Below are 9764 nucleotides of genomic sequence, written 5' to 3'. Positions count from 1 at the left end.
CTATTGTACTTAACACATAGCACATAGCCTCCCCGCCTTGTTCTCGCCCCTTCGCTGTTACCAGACCAGGGGCATTGCAGTTCTACATGTCGAAAAAAAATTAATTTCGCTGTTAACCAGAACCATTCGGATGTATGAGGCAAGAATCGCATTTGTGTGTAACCTAACTAGAAGCGAGATCAGTTAAGTAGATTTCGTGAGAAAAGCGCTTTATTATTTTCTAACGTGACCTATAAACTCAACTGGCTGGAGCTATCGCCTGAGAACGCATCGCTGACAAGCAAACCTGTTCTCACGCACCATTACACTGTTTCCCGCCACGTTGCTTCATTTCTGATTTCCTGACCACTCATCTTGAGGCATATTCTGTTTGAGCAGAAATATTCGCGAAGTAAATTTACACTTTTATTTATTTATTTATTTATTTAGCTTCTATTTATATCGTTCAAGCTTCTGTATACACAACCGCCAACCGCCATTAATATGCAGTCTACTTTTTGCTTAATGTGTTTGACTGTAGTTCGAGCATGAGAGTGCAAATCCTCCAGTTCACAGCTGCTGCTTTCATTATGCGTGATGACAGCGCGATAATGAGTGTAATTGTAGCCATTGGCGCGGATGTTGTGGGAGATTGTATGACGGCTGTTTTCTTTCTTTTTTGGGGGGATTTTAGTCTCGTAAACAAACTCTGCGGAATGACGCGGCGATCTCCGAGTGACTAGCTCTCTTTTTATCGCACAAGCATTTATAGCCTGTTCACGCTGCCATGCAGGGGATTAGCAGAAAGGCAAAAAAGAAAGATAGAGGGCAAAAAAAAAAATCGAAGCGCTTATGTCCTTAGTACGTCCACGTTGTGCGCCAGAAAGATAGTGAAAAGCCAGCCCGACCCGCGCAGAGCCGTTATCGACGGCGAGCTGTGTCAATTCCGCTCTTTCCGCTAACACGCGAAGATTTTCCGTCAAGTGTATCAGTTTGCAGTCGGGTTAAGGACCCCCGGGTGAAACTTGCTACATCATCCAAAAAGAAAAAGACACGAATGTCCTTGGTCAGCTAAGAAACATTATTTGTGCTAGTCATGTTTTCTATTATATGGAAGGGCCACTGAAGAGGTTTTATAATTTGAGGTGCTTAAAGGGGTTGAATGCGAGAATCTTCCAGGTAAATAATGCTGTCTTTTTGAGCTACCATTTGGAGAGGTAATCGCTGATTGAAGCCGCGTAGGCATTCAGGCTTCTTCGCAGTGCAAAGTGCCGGGCAGGGGACCCAGTGATGACGTCATGTATAAGGCGGCGCGACGTTTACAGCGAAGAAACTGTTTGCTAAAAGGAAGAAAACCAACGCCACCAAAGGCAAAGCCCACAAAGCGTTGTTTGGCGGCGTCTGGCGACGCACGGCGGCATATGGGCGAAGGCAGCGGAAGTTTGGAATTTCGGCAACTATGACGTCATCACTAGTTCCTCTGCATTTATCCAACGCGGAGAGGAGAAGCCTGAATATCGTCGGAGTCTTAAACGTTGATTACATCACCGTTTTAGATGCTAGGGCGAAACTACTTGGCATACTTCACCTATAAGCTTCGTGCATTCGACTCATTGAAGCATCTTTAATTCTCAAAAAACCATTTCAACTTCCCTTAAAGGCGGGGCCCCTTAGCATGCGTGCTCCCAACCAGGCATACGTGCTCAGTATTAGCTACCCACTGTTATCAATTTTTCTTCACAAAACACGTGCACGCACGAAAAAGCACACGCCCCCATCCCCTTCTTCCCCTCATACACTTCTTTCAGTGGTTCTTTGAGACATAAAAGTCACTTTAAATGTATGGGTTTGTGGTCTGCGGGGTGTTCTATAAAGACATGCTTGGAGAATGATCACAAATCACCTGCAGAAAGAAGTTTGGAAATAAGTTGCTGATGCATTGGGTATCGGCCTCGAGCTGACGTTTTTTTTCGTTAGACAGATTTAAAGCGAGTTCGTGTGTTTCATCCTCGCCTACACGCGTCTAAAGAAGGCAAAAAGCACAGTGATAGCAGTGTAAAACAGGTACAACCTGAAAGTGCGTCGTTTCAACGAACCAGTAAGTTCAGTTAAGCTTATCATACGAGTCCGTCCATTGAAATATTCATTGCATCCAGCGTCTAGCAAAACACAAATTCAGACCAACAGTTTTTTTTTTATTTTCCGCAGAAATCACCACCTAGAAGCCATTTCCACTAACCTCAATAGATTTTCAATTAGGAGCATCATTATAGGTCATGCCTGCACTACAACGCAGGTGTATATTAATGACCCAATTGACAGTGAATCATGGCGACAAGCTCGTTTGCTGGGAACACCCTGTAACTTATCCTGGTGCCAGCGAGGTGCGGACACAGTGGCGTGAAGGCGAAATTGCTTGCTTCGAAGGCTGGACTTCACTGAATGCTGAGAAAGTGAAGATGGTTACTATAAGACAGCCAAGAGCCTCACAATAGGGCACTTGAGTTTTCAAAAAGACAAAACAAATTTTTAACTTGTTTGAAAAACAGTTTTAAAAAAACTCGCGACTAAATACACAGAATGCAAGGGACAGTTGTCAATACCTAATTAGTGTTAAAACAAGAAGTCGTCCTTGGGAAACGTTCTCAACATCAACGCAAAAGTGCCATCATAGAGAAGAGGCAAAGCAGTCATCAGAACATAAAGCCATATGTGGGGAACAAAGTTTTGTGGATGTATTTTATGCACGTATAATTCCGTGCTATGTGTTCAAGAGGTGTTGATTGTATACGGCTGTATATTGTGCCCCAGGTAAGAGTTTGTTGATAATGCGATTTACACACTTAAATCTCAGCTATTGCAGCAAAAACGACTTACTGCTAGCCGTTCTGGCTAATGTTTAAAACTCGGCCATGATAGATATACTACTATTCTAGGCTTCAATCCGTAAACGCAAACTTAAAAAGAAAACGCAACCGTATTTAGTAGCTAGCACTGCAGTGGTCATATGAGGATAATTCTAGGCGCGACGCTAAAGGACGTGTTAGAGACATCGCTCCGAAAAAACTACTATTTTTTAATTCTGTTGCGAGCTCTGATTAGCCAAATGAGAAGCTTTTCTGTGGTTTTGCACAAGATGAACCATATGCCTATTTAGGCGATAAAAAAAAGACTGTCCGTCGAGCCGGATTCGAACCAGCGACCTATGGATGCCAGCGTTGTCCTCTACAGTCCACCGCTCTACCAACTGAGCTATCGACGGCACGCGGCGCACACCTTTCCTGAAACGTTTTCTCGAGCTCTGAGAACCGCGGCAGGAAAGTGCGGCAAGCCGACAGCTTCACTTCCTCCCCGGCCGCCACTGCTTGAAGCGTCGCTAAGAGCGCTGTCTGTCCCAAAAGCGCGCGGGAATTTAAATGAAACTCATCTGCGACGGAAACCTATGATGCTGTTAGCTTGGGCATGCAGCGAGTGCCGTTAAAAAAAAAAACAGAATTTACGCAATGGACTAAACAGGAGGGTGGTAAATAACCACAAGAGCTTGTTGATGCAGAATTTGTAGGACTAAACTCGAAGAAAAAATCCTCAGTAAGCCAAGTTCAAAGGAATCTGCTTACTAAAAAATCTTGTTAACAAGCCGGCGTCACTGAGTAAGTTAAAGCTTCTTTGGTTCGTGCCAGCCTTTACGCTCTTAAACAGAAAAAGCTAAAAACTATATAGGTAGTAGTAAAGAGGGGAAAAGATTGGCTGAGGTTTAGCTCTGATTAAACCTGGAGTGACGCGAGAGCTACATCTGGCCGAGTGTAACTCGCTCAGTCGAATTGCAAAGTCAGTCTTTCGCCGCTCCGTTTCGCTGGGCGTTCCTTCTTCATCTTCGTCCCTGAAGGTAGATTCACTCTCTCCCCCTCTCCACTCCCCCCCCACTCGGTTTCGCCGTCAAGCCGCGCCGCCGGCAGCAACAGCTGCTCAGCACCAACCACGTGACCAGCCATGGCACCGCAACGGAGCTCAAGGGGTGCCACGCTGAAGGCTCGAAGTGCTAGCGGAGTGTAGCTCTCGCTACAAAAAGGTTCAGTACACACTCAGAAAGCAAGGGATGCTGATAAGCAACTCTTTGTCAGCAACATGGATGTAGATGGGCTGGGAGCGACCAAGTGCAAATAAAGGTTCAAGAGACACAGAAAAGAAAGAAATAGAAGATAAAGCCAACCATATTTCCACTCATAAATTGTTACGGCTGCACGAACTTCCCAGAACGTGACATAATATAAGTACATCGTATAATTTGGCCTATGGACACGAGGGTTCAGACAAGAATTGGCGAATCCTCAACGCACGATTTGAAGATATCCTGAAATTTGATGGCGCCTCATTCGTACTGTCTTATTTGTGACATCGTGTACTTGTCCCTTGTTGTGATAATCTGCCTGCAATTTTGTATATTTGTGCTACTCTGCTCCCGTTGCATCACTTCTGCTAGAGGCGCTCCGGTCCGAAATTTAAAAAAATGAATAAACAAGTAAAACTTGGAGCAGCGAACTGAAAGCCAGGAAATATTTTGCCAGCGAATGTCATGCTTGTAACTTACCGCGAATGTAAGCGGCAGTGACTAACTGTTAAGCTGAGTGAACCTTCAAATGAATCAATGATATAGGTTGACTCCGAGTTTACACTCCCAAAAAATTGCATTATTTTCAAACTCTGAAAATTTTTGGTGTTGTACCCGACGGGTACTTAATTTTTATCGAGCACATAAAACAAATATTGCAGCTGCATCAAGACTGAATTACGGGACCCTGGACAGAAGATCTCTGACGACACCTCCTTTTTTCGGTAAATTTTTGCTTCATCTTTCGCGTTTTTAAAATTAAGCGGTTATTCTGTTCCGAATGATCGATCGCCTGAAGTAAACAAATAGACAGTAACGGCCCAAGAGCACATAAGGAAGTCCTTACTTCTGTATATCCGAGAACGCGGGGCTCACACTGTCAGCAGAGTGAACGAGAAGCACTAAGCCGCACGCAAGGAACTTTATTGTTCTATGCGGTGCTTTTGAAGTCACCATATAACGTTTCCACGCTTCTGCAACACTCGTTAGAGCGTGTGCAAGGCATTAAAGCAAGTTGCGAATCCACTTCGCTCTGCCTGCGCAACACGTGCTTAGCGCACAGAAGCGGCGATAACGCTGTAGGTAAAATGGTGTAAAGAAACGATACGCCAAACACTGACGGTTGGCACCGGATGGATTCAGAATGGTCAATAGCGCAGATACTGTGCTTTTCATATGCAAACCGGCTACCACTCGGCCGCCGCGGAAAAAAAATATAGTAAAAAATAGTATAAAAAATAGTAAGAAAAATAGTAATAAAACAGTAAAAAAATAGTAAGAAAAAATAGGAAAAATTTGTGCTTACACTAATTTACGACGTCGAGTTATGAGTATAACCCCTCCCACCGACAAACGCGGGTACGTAGAGAGAAAAAAAAACGCAGAAAACACTAATTTTTATGAGCGTTAGAGTACCACGTGATCTGACGGTTGAACTTACATCCCATGTGCTACAGTATAGTCCGCGCGTTGGCTGGATAGCAGGCGCCGCGTGATGAACAATCTTAATTGCCCAGAAATTACGCCGCAGAGGAACTCTCAAGAAATGACTCTGCAGCTTCCCGTGATGTATATAGTCGAAGGTGAATCCATTGTCTCCTCAGCAGCCTGTGCTGCTAGCAAACCGTACCTAATTTCATCAGACCAGAGCGGGGTTGATTAAAAGCAGTAAAGGACCGTACAGTCGGCGCTTTTGATCCCTTCGTAATAGGCCGGCGCTTTCCTGTGATCCTCGAATTGTTTCTGCGTGACCGCACCTCCTGTTTAGAAAAGCAGTGTTGGAAAAACGAGAAATAAAAGATACTTATTCCGAGACGGGGCTCTCCTCCGGTGCGTAACCGCAACATTGCGATGGTGCAGCCACTGCCCCGAGTTGGTCCTGCCCGAAAGTTCGTCTCAGCATCAACCGTGACGTCGCTCAGTGTTGGGCCACGCGTAAGTGATATGGGGCTACTAGCGTTAGTCAACAGGCGGCCCTTGAAATAATTGCTACCAGGCAGTTTACTCATCAGGAGTGGGAGACTATTTAATTTTGTAATGCTCGCGCATTACCTGGCGTCCAGCTGAAAGATAATGGGGGGGGGGGGGGGCATTGTCTAATGTTGGTCGTAGTTTAAGCAGTCGTGGCTGAAACTGCTCTAAATGACGTGCTTTACGTTTCTTGGTGGGCGTCTGGAATTGTACGGAGGGCTAAGAACTGCGCGACTTTTCGCCTCAAAATGCGAATAAGTGGCTGTTTTAGCAGCATCAGCGTCCACGCGCAGAAGCGTTACGCAAGGAAGTCGCGCACTAAGTTGCACTGCCTCTGAGACGCGGTCTGCGCCAGTAACCGCGCACACTTCTTGTCACATTGTTCCTAAATCTCGTGACGTCAGTAGTAGCAGTAGTAAACTTTATTTATAGCGTTGTTTAAGCGGACATACAGGGTCGTGCCTCCCATTTGGGAGTAACTTCCTCTGCCCAACCAGCGAGAAGGTATTGAGTCTTCTTGTCAGGTTTGACGATGAAAGCGTTGCATGCTTTTCGTGGAGGAGCTGGTAGGAAGTCTTTGGGCGGGGGCTTGCATGCCAACGGTATTCTTGAGTAGCGATTTCAGATGTGTTGCAATTTTGGCATTTCGAATCAAATTCCCCTTTGGAGACTGCATGACTCACTAGAGATCCTATTTGGATCTATATCCTTCAGAGCTTTGTGGCCTGTGCTCAAGTGAGCTCTTAATGAAGTGGAGGAAAGGTTATCCTTCCTTCCACATAGCTCATGGTTATTTCATTATATGTGTTCGAGATTTCGGCATAGTTTCTTTTTTTTTGGAAGGGGGGGGGGTGTAGTCGGCCCGGTTGGTTAAGCCTCCTCGTTGCCTGAGTTTACCGAGTGTCCAGGAACCCATATATCTTCCGCAACCCTATTTCTATCGCAGCGGCTGCCGCAGTCACGGAGCCCTTGTTATAATTCGAGGTGGCTCTTTTTGAGTCACTGGTGATTGTGGCTGTAGAATTTGTGGAGATGGCAAACTCTATTGCCACCTCTTCTGCCACTGTGGATGAGTTGACCTCCGCTGTGGCCAGGGCCAGAGATCTGACGTATTACCCACGTACCGCAGAGGCAGAGCAGTAATTTTCACTTATTTGCGCATCAACATCAGCTACTGCCGGTACCCTTCCTATTCAATTTCTATGGGTTTCGTCCTGGCCGCTCTCCTACCAACATGCAGTCCTGGTTGCTTTTTCTTGGGAAAGGGTTTGATTTTGATGTGTGGCATGATTCGAAGCGGCACTTGGACCCGTTGGTCTGAATGGAAGCTTGGGATCAGATCAGGCCTTTCTAATGTTGATCTACCAGTATTTTCTCCTGGACAGCCTTTCATTTTGGGATATTTTATGGGCTTTTACGAGCTATTCCAAGGTATTATAAAGTGAGAGTTTGTGCAGCTACTCAGTTTTTAGGTATTTAGGGAGGCCGGCTGCTGCTATGAATGCCATTCTTATAATGCTGTTGACGACCTCCTTATTCGCCTGCATCAGTAGGCAGTATGGAAGCGCGTATTTGATTCGGCAGATAATAAAGGCCTGTGTGATCCTACGAAAGTCTTGCTCTTTCATGCCTCTGTATTTGTCGGCCACCCTTTTCATTAGTCTCTCCACCTGTTTGGCAGTGGCTCTAAGAGCTCTGATTGTGTCATTGTTGTGTGGGTTATCCTGGAATAACGTTCCTGAGACCCTGATTGTTTCAACCTGCGGTACGGGGCTGCTACCTACTGTAATTTTGATTACCTACTGAAACTCTTTCTGTATACGGTGCTGAGCGCTTTAAACGCATTGCGTGACGCATAGAAACTAGCTTTCTCACGTCACATGCCAGCTGGATCTTACCACATCAGCTGGAATACCTTGGTCTAATTCAGTGGTACGTTGAAAGCAGCGGGAGCGCTCCTCACACGCCCGTGGCCGCTTCGCCTTCTTTGCGGCTCAGGGCGGAGGCCGAGCTCGACGTGCACAACGACAACGGGAAACAGCAGATTCACTGAGTGCTGTGGCGGCGGCCGCCACCAAAGCACCGGCGCTGTTTGCGAAAGACTGGTTTTTACGGGTTAGGGCGCCGCTGTAACTGGGTCATTACGAATGTCCGCACCGGGACTTTCGACTTAATTGCCCCAGACTGCCATTTGTGCAGCTGCCTAGACTGCTTCACGGTGGCGTTCACTATGGCATCCGCTGAACGGTGGCGAATGCTACGCGTTCACAAGAAACGTCGGATGGCAAGTGGGAACGAAGCCTCCGTCAAGCGAGCGCATTAGCTCTTGTGGAGAATAGGTGACAGGAACGCGCCGTCAATTTCTTAGTGGGTGGCAAATGACGTCAGCTGGGGCTCTCTATAAAGGTGAGCACCGGCATGATTTTTGCAATGGGGATTAGGGTGTCTGTCGCCGATGCCGACGTCGTGGCTTCGGCAGACACGCCGTGCTGCGACGAGCGTCTTTTCGTTCAATCTTTCCATTGGCATCTATTTATTTCAACTTCTGTCCGCCTGCGCACGGCAGTAGTATTAGCCCTGTTGGACCCAGCCGACAGGCATGCACACTTTTCTCTTCTTTATCCCTTGGGTCTCAGCGCAGCAGCAGCCACGACGCGGTGAGGAGTCTCTTAGCTGCCACCCAGTAAGGTACTCCACAGCGTTCACACCACTTCTCTTTTACTGGTGACCACGAAAACCACAAAGAGCGTTGAACGTTGTGACGTGTCCAACGTGATGACGTCTCTGCTGCAACCAGCTTTTCGCTGAGATAAGCAGTGCCAAGTCCTTAGCGTCAACGTTTTTAATCTTTTTTTTACGCAATGTAGAGCGGCCTCACAACGCTTTTTGTTTTAGTTTCATCTCCATGACATATTGCCTCGCATACACTCTCTGTTGTTACTCAGTCTTTATTTTGCTAATTCAGAAGAGCCTTTTTCATCCCCTTCCTGTGTCACATCATTAAGTGAGAATGGTTCCTGAGCCGGGTGCACGATCAGTCGGTCTAGAGCTCCCCACTATACCCCAGAGACCAATGACGTCTCAGAATTAACCCTCTTCTTTGAGGTTTCTCCTCGTTCACTGTGGACTAGCCCCGTGCCAATTCCCTAAAACCACCGAGTCTTGCCCTTCGAGAATTCTTGTCGCTGTCACAACATTCTAAATGAATAATAAAGGCGCCTTAAATTTTTAAGCAAAAAAAAATGTTTATACTATTCATTTCCCATTGATCAAAACCGCAAATTAAAAATACATATATTTACAGCATTCTATTACGCTTTTCTTGGTTTCAGTGGCCGCTGGCTTTATCCACAGTTAGTCCAATGTTATAAGAGGAAACACTAAGGGTAGAATATCTTTTAATTAGGGAATGACTGCTAAACAGCATTGAATTAAAATCTATTCCACCTGGGAGTTTCCCGAAGACAAATGCCATTACAGCTTCGAGTTGCTGACCAATTCGGCCTCTCCCTATACTATCTGCTAGGCGTTCTGGTTAGGCTGGTTGGTAGAGCGACACTCTCAGACAGGTAATGGTTCCGGATTTCATCACAGGTCCCAGGTTTAAGAAAGCTGTATAGCTTTCTTTTGTAGGTGTTTGTCTATCCTGAAGAGAATGCCGTGAGTAATGACTTCTAATTGCAAGCTCTAGCAACCGTTAGTAAGA

The 9764-nt window shown here is 46.1% G+C and overlaps 1 non-coding gene across 1 annotated transcript; it reads right to left on the bottom strand.

Annotated features, from left to right (window-relative positions):
* Positions 1 to 3154: 3154 nt before the first annotated feature.
* TRNAY-GUA (transfer RNA tyrosine (anticodon GUA)) lies at positions 3155 to 3241 on the bottom strand. The gene is given in 2 exon segments: positions 3155 to 3190; positions 3205 to 3241. It is a non-coding gene; the product is annotated as a tRNA-Tyr (tRNA).
* Between the last annotated feature and the right edge of the window lie 6523 nt (positions 3242 to 9764).

This window comes from Amblyomma americanum, chromosome 6, assembly GCF_052857255.1.
Source record: "Amblyomma americanum isolate KBUSLIRL-KWMA chromosome 6, ASM5285725v1, whole genome shotgun sequence".
In the NCBI taxonomy this organism is placed as follows: domain Eukaryota; kingdom Metazoa; phylum Arthropoda; class Arachnida; order Ixodida; family Ixodidae; genus Amblyomma; species Amblyomma americanum.
This window is presented reverse-complemented; position numbering and strand designations above follow the sequence as displayed.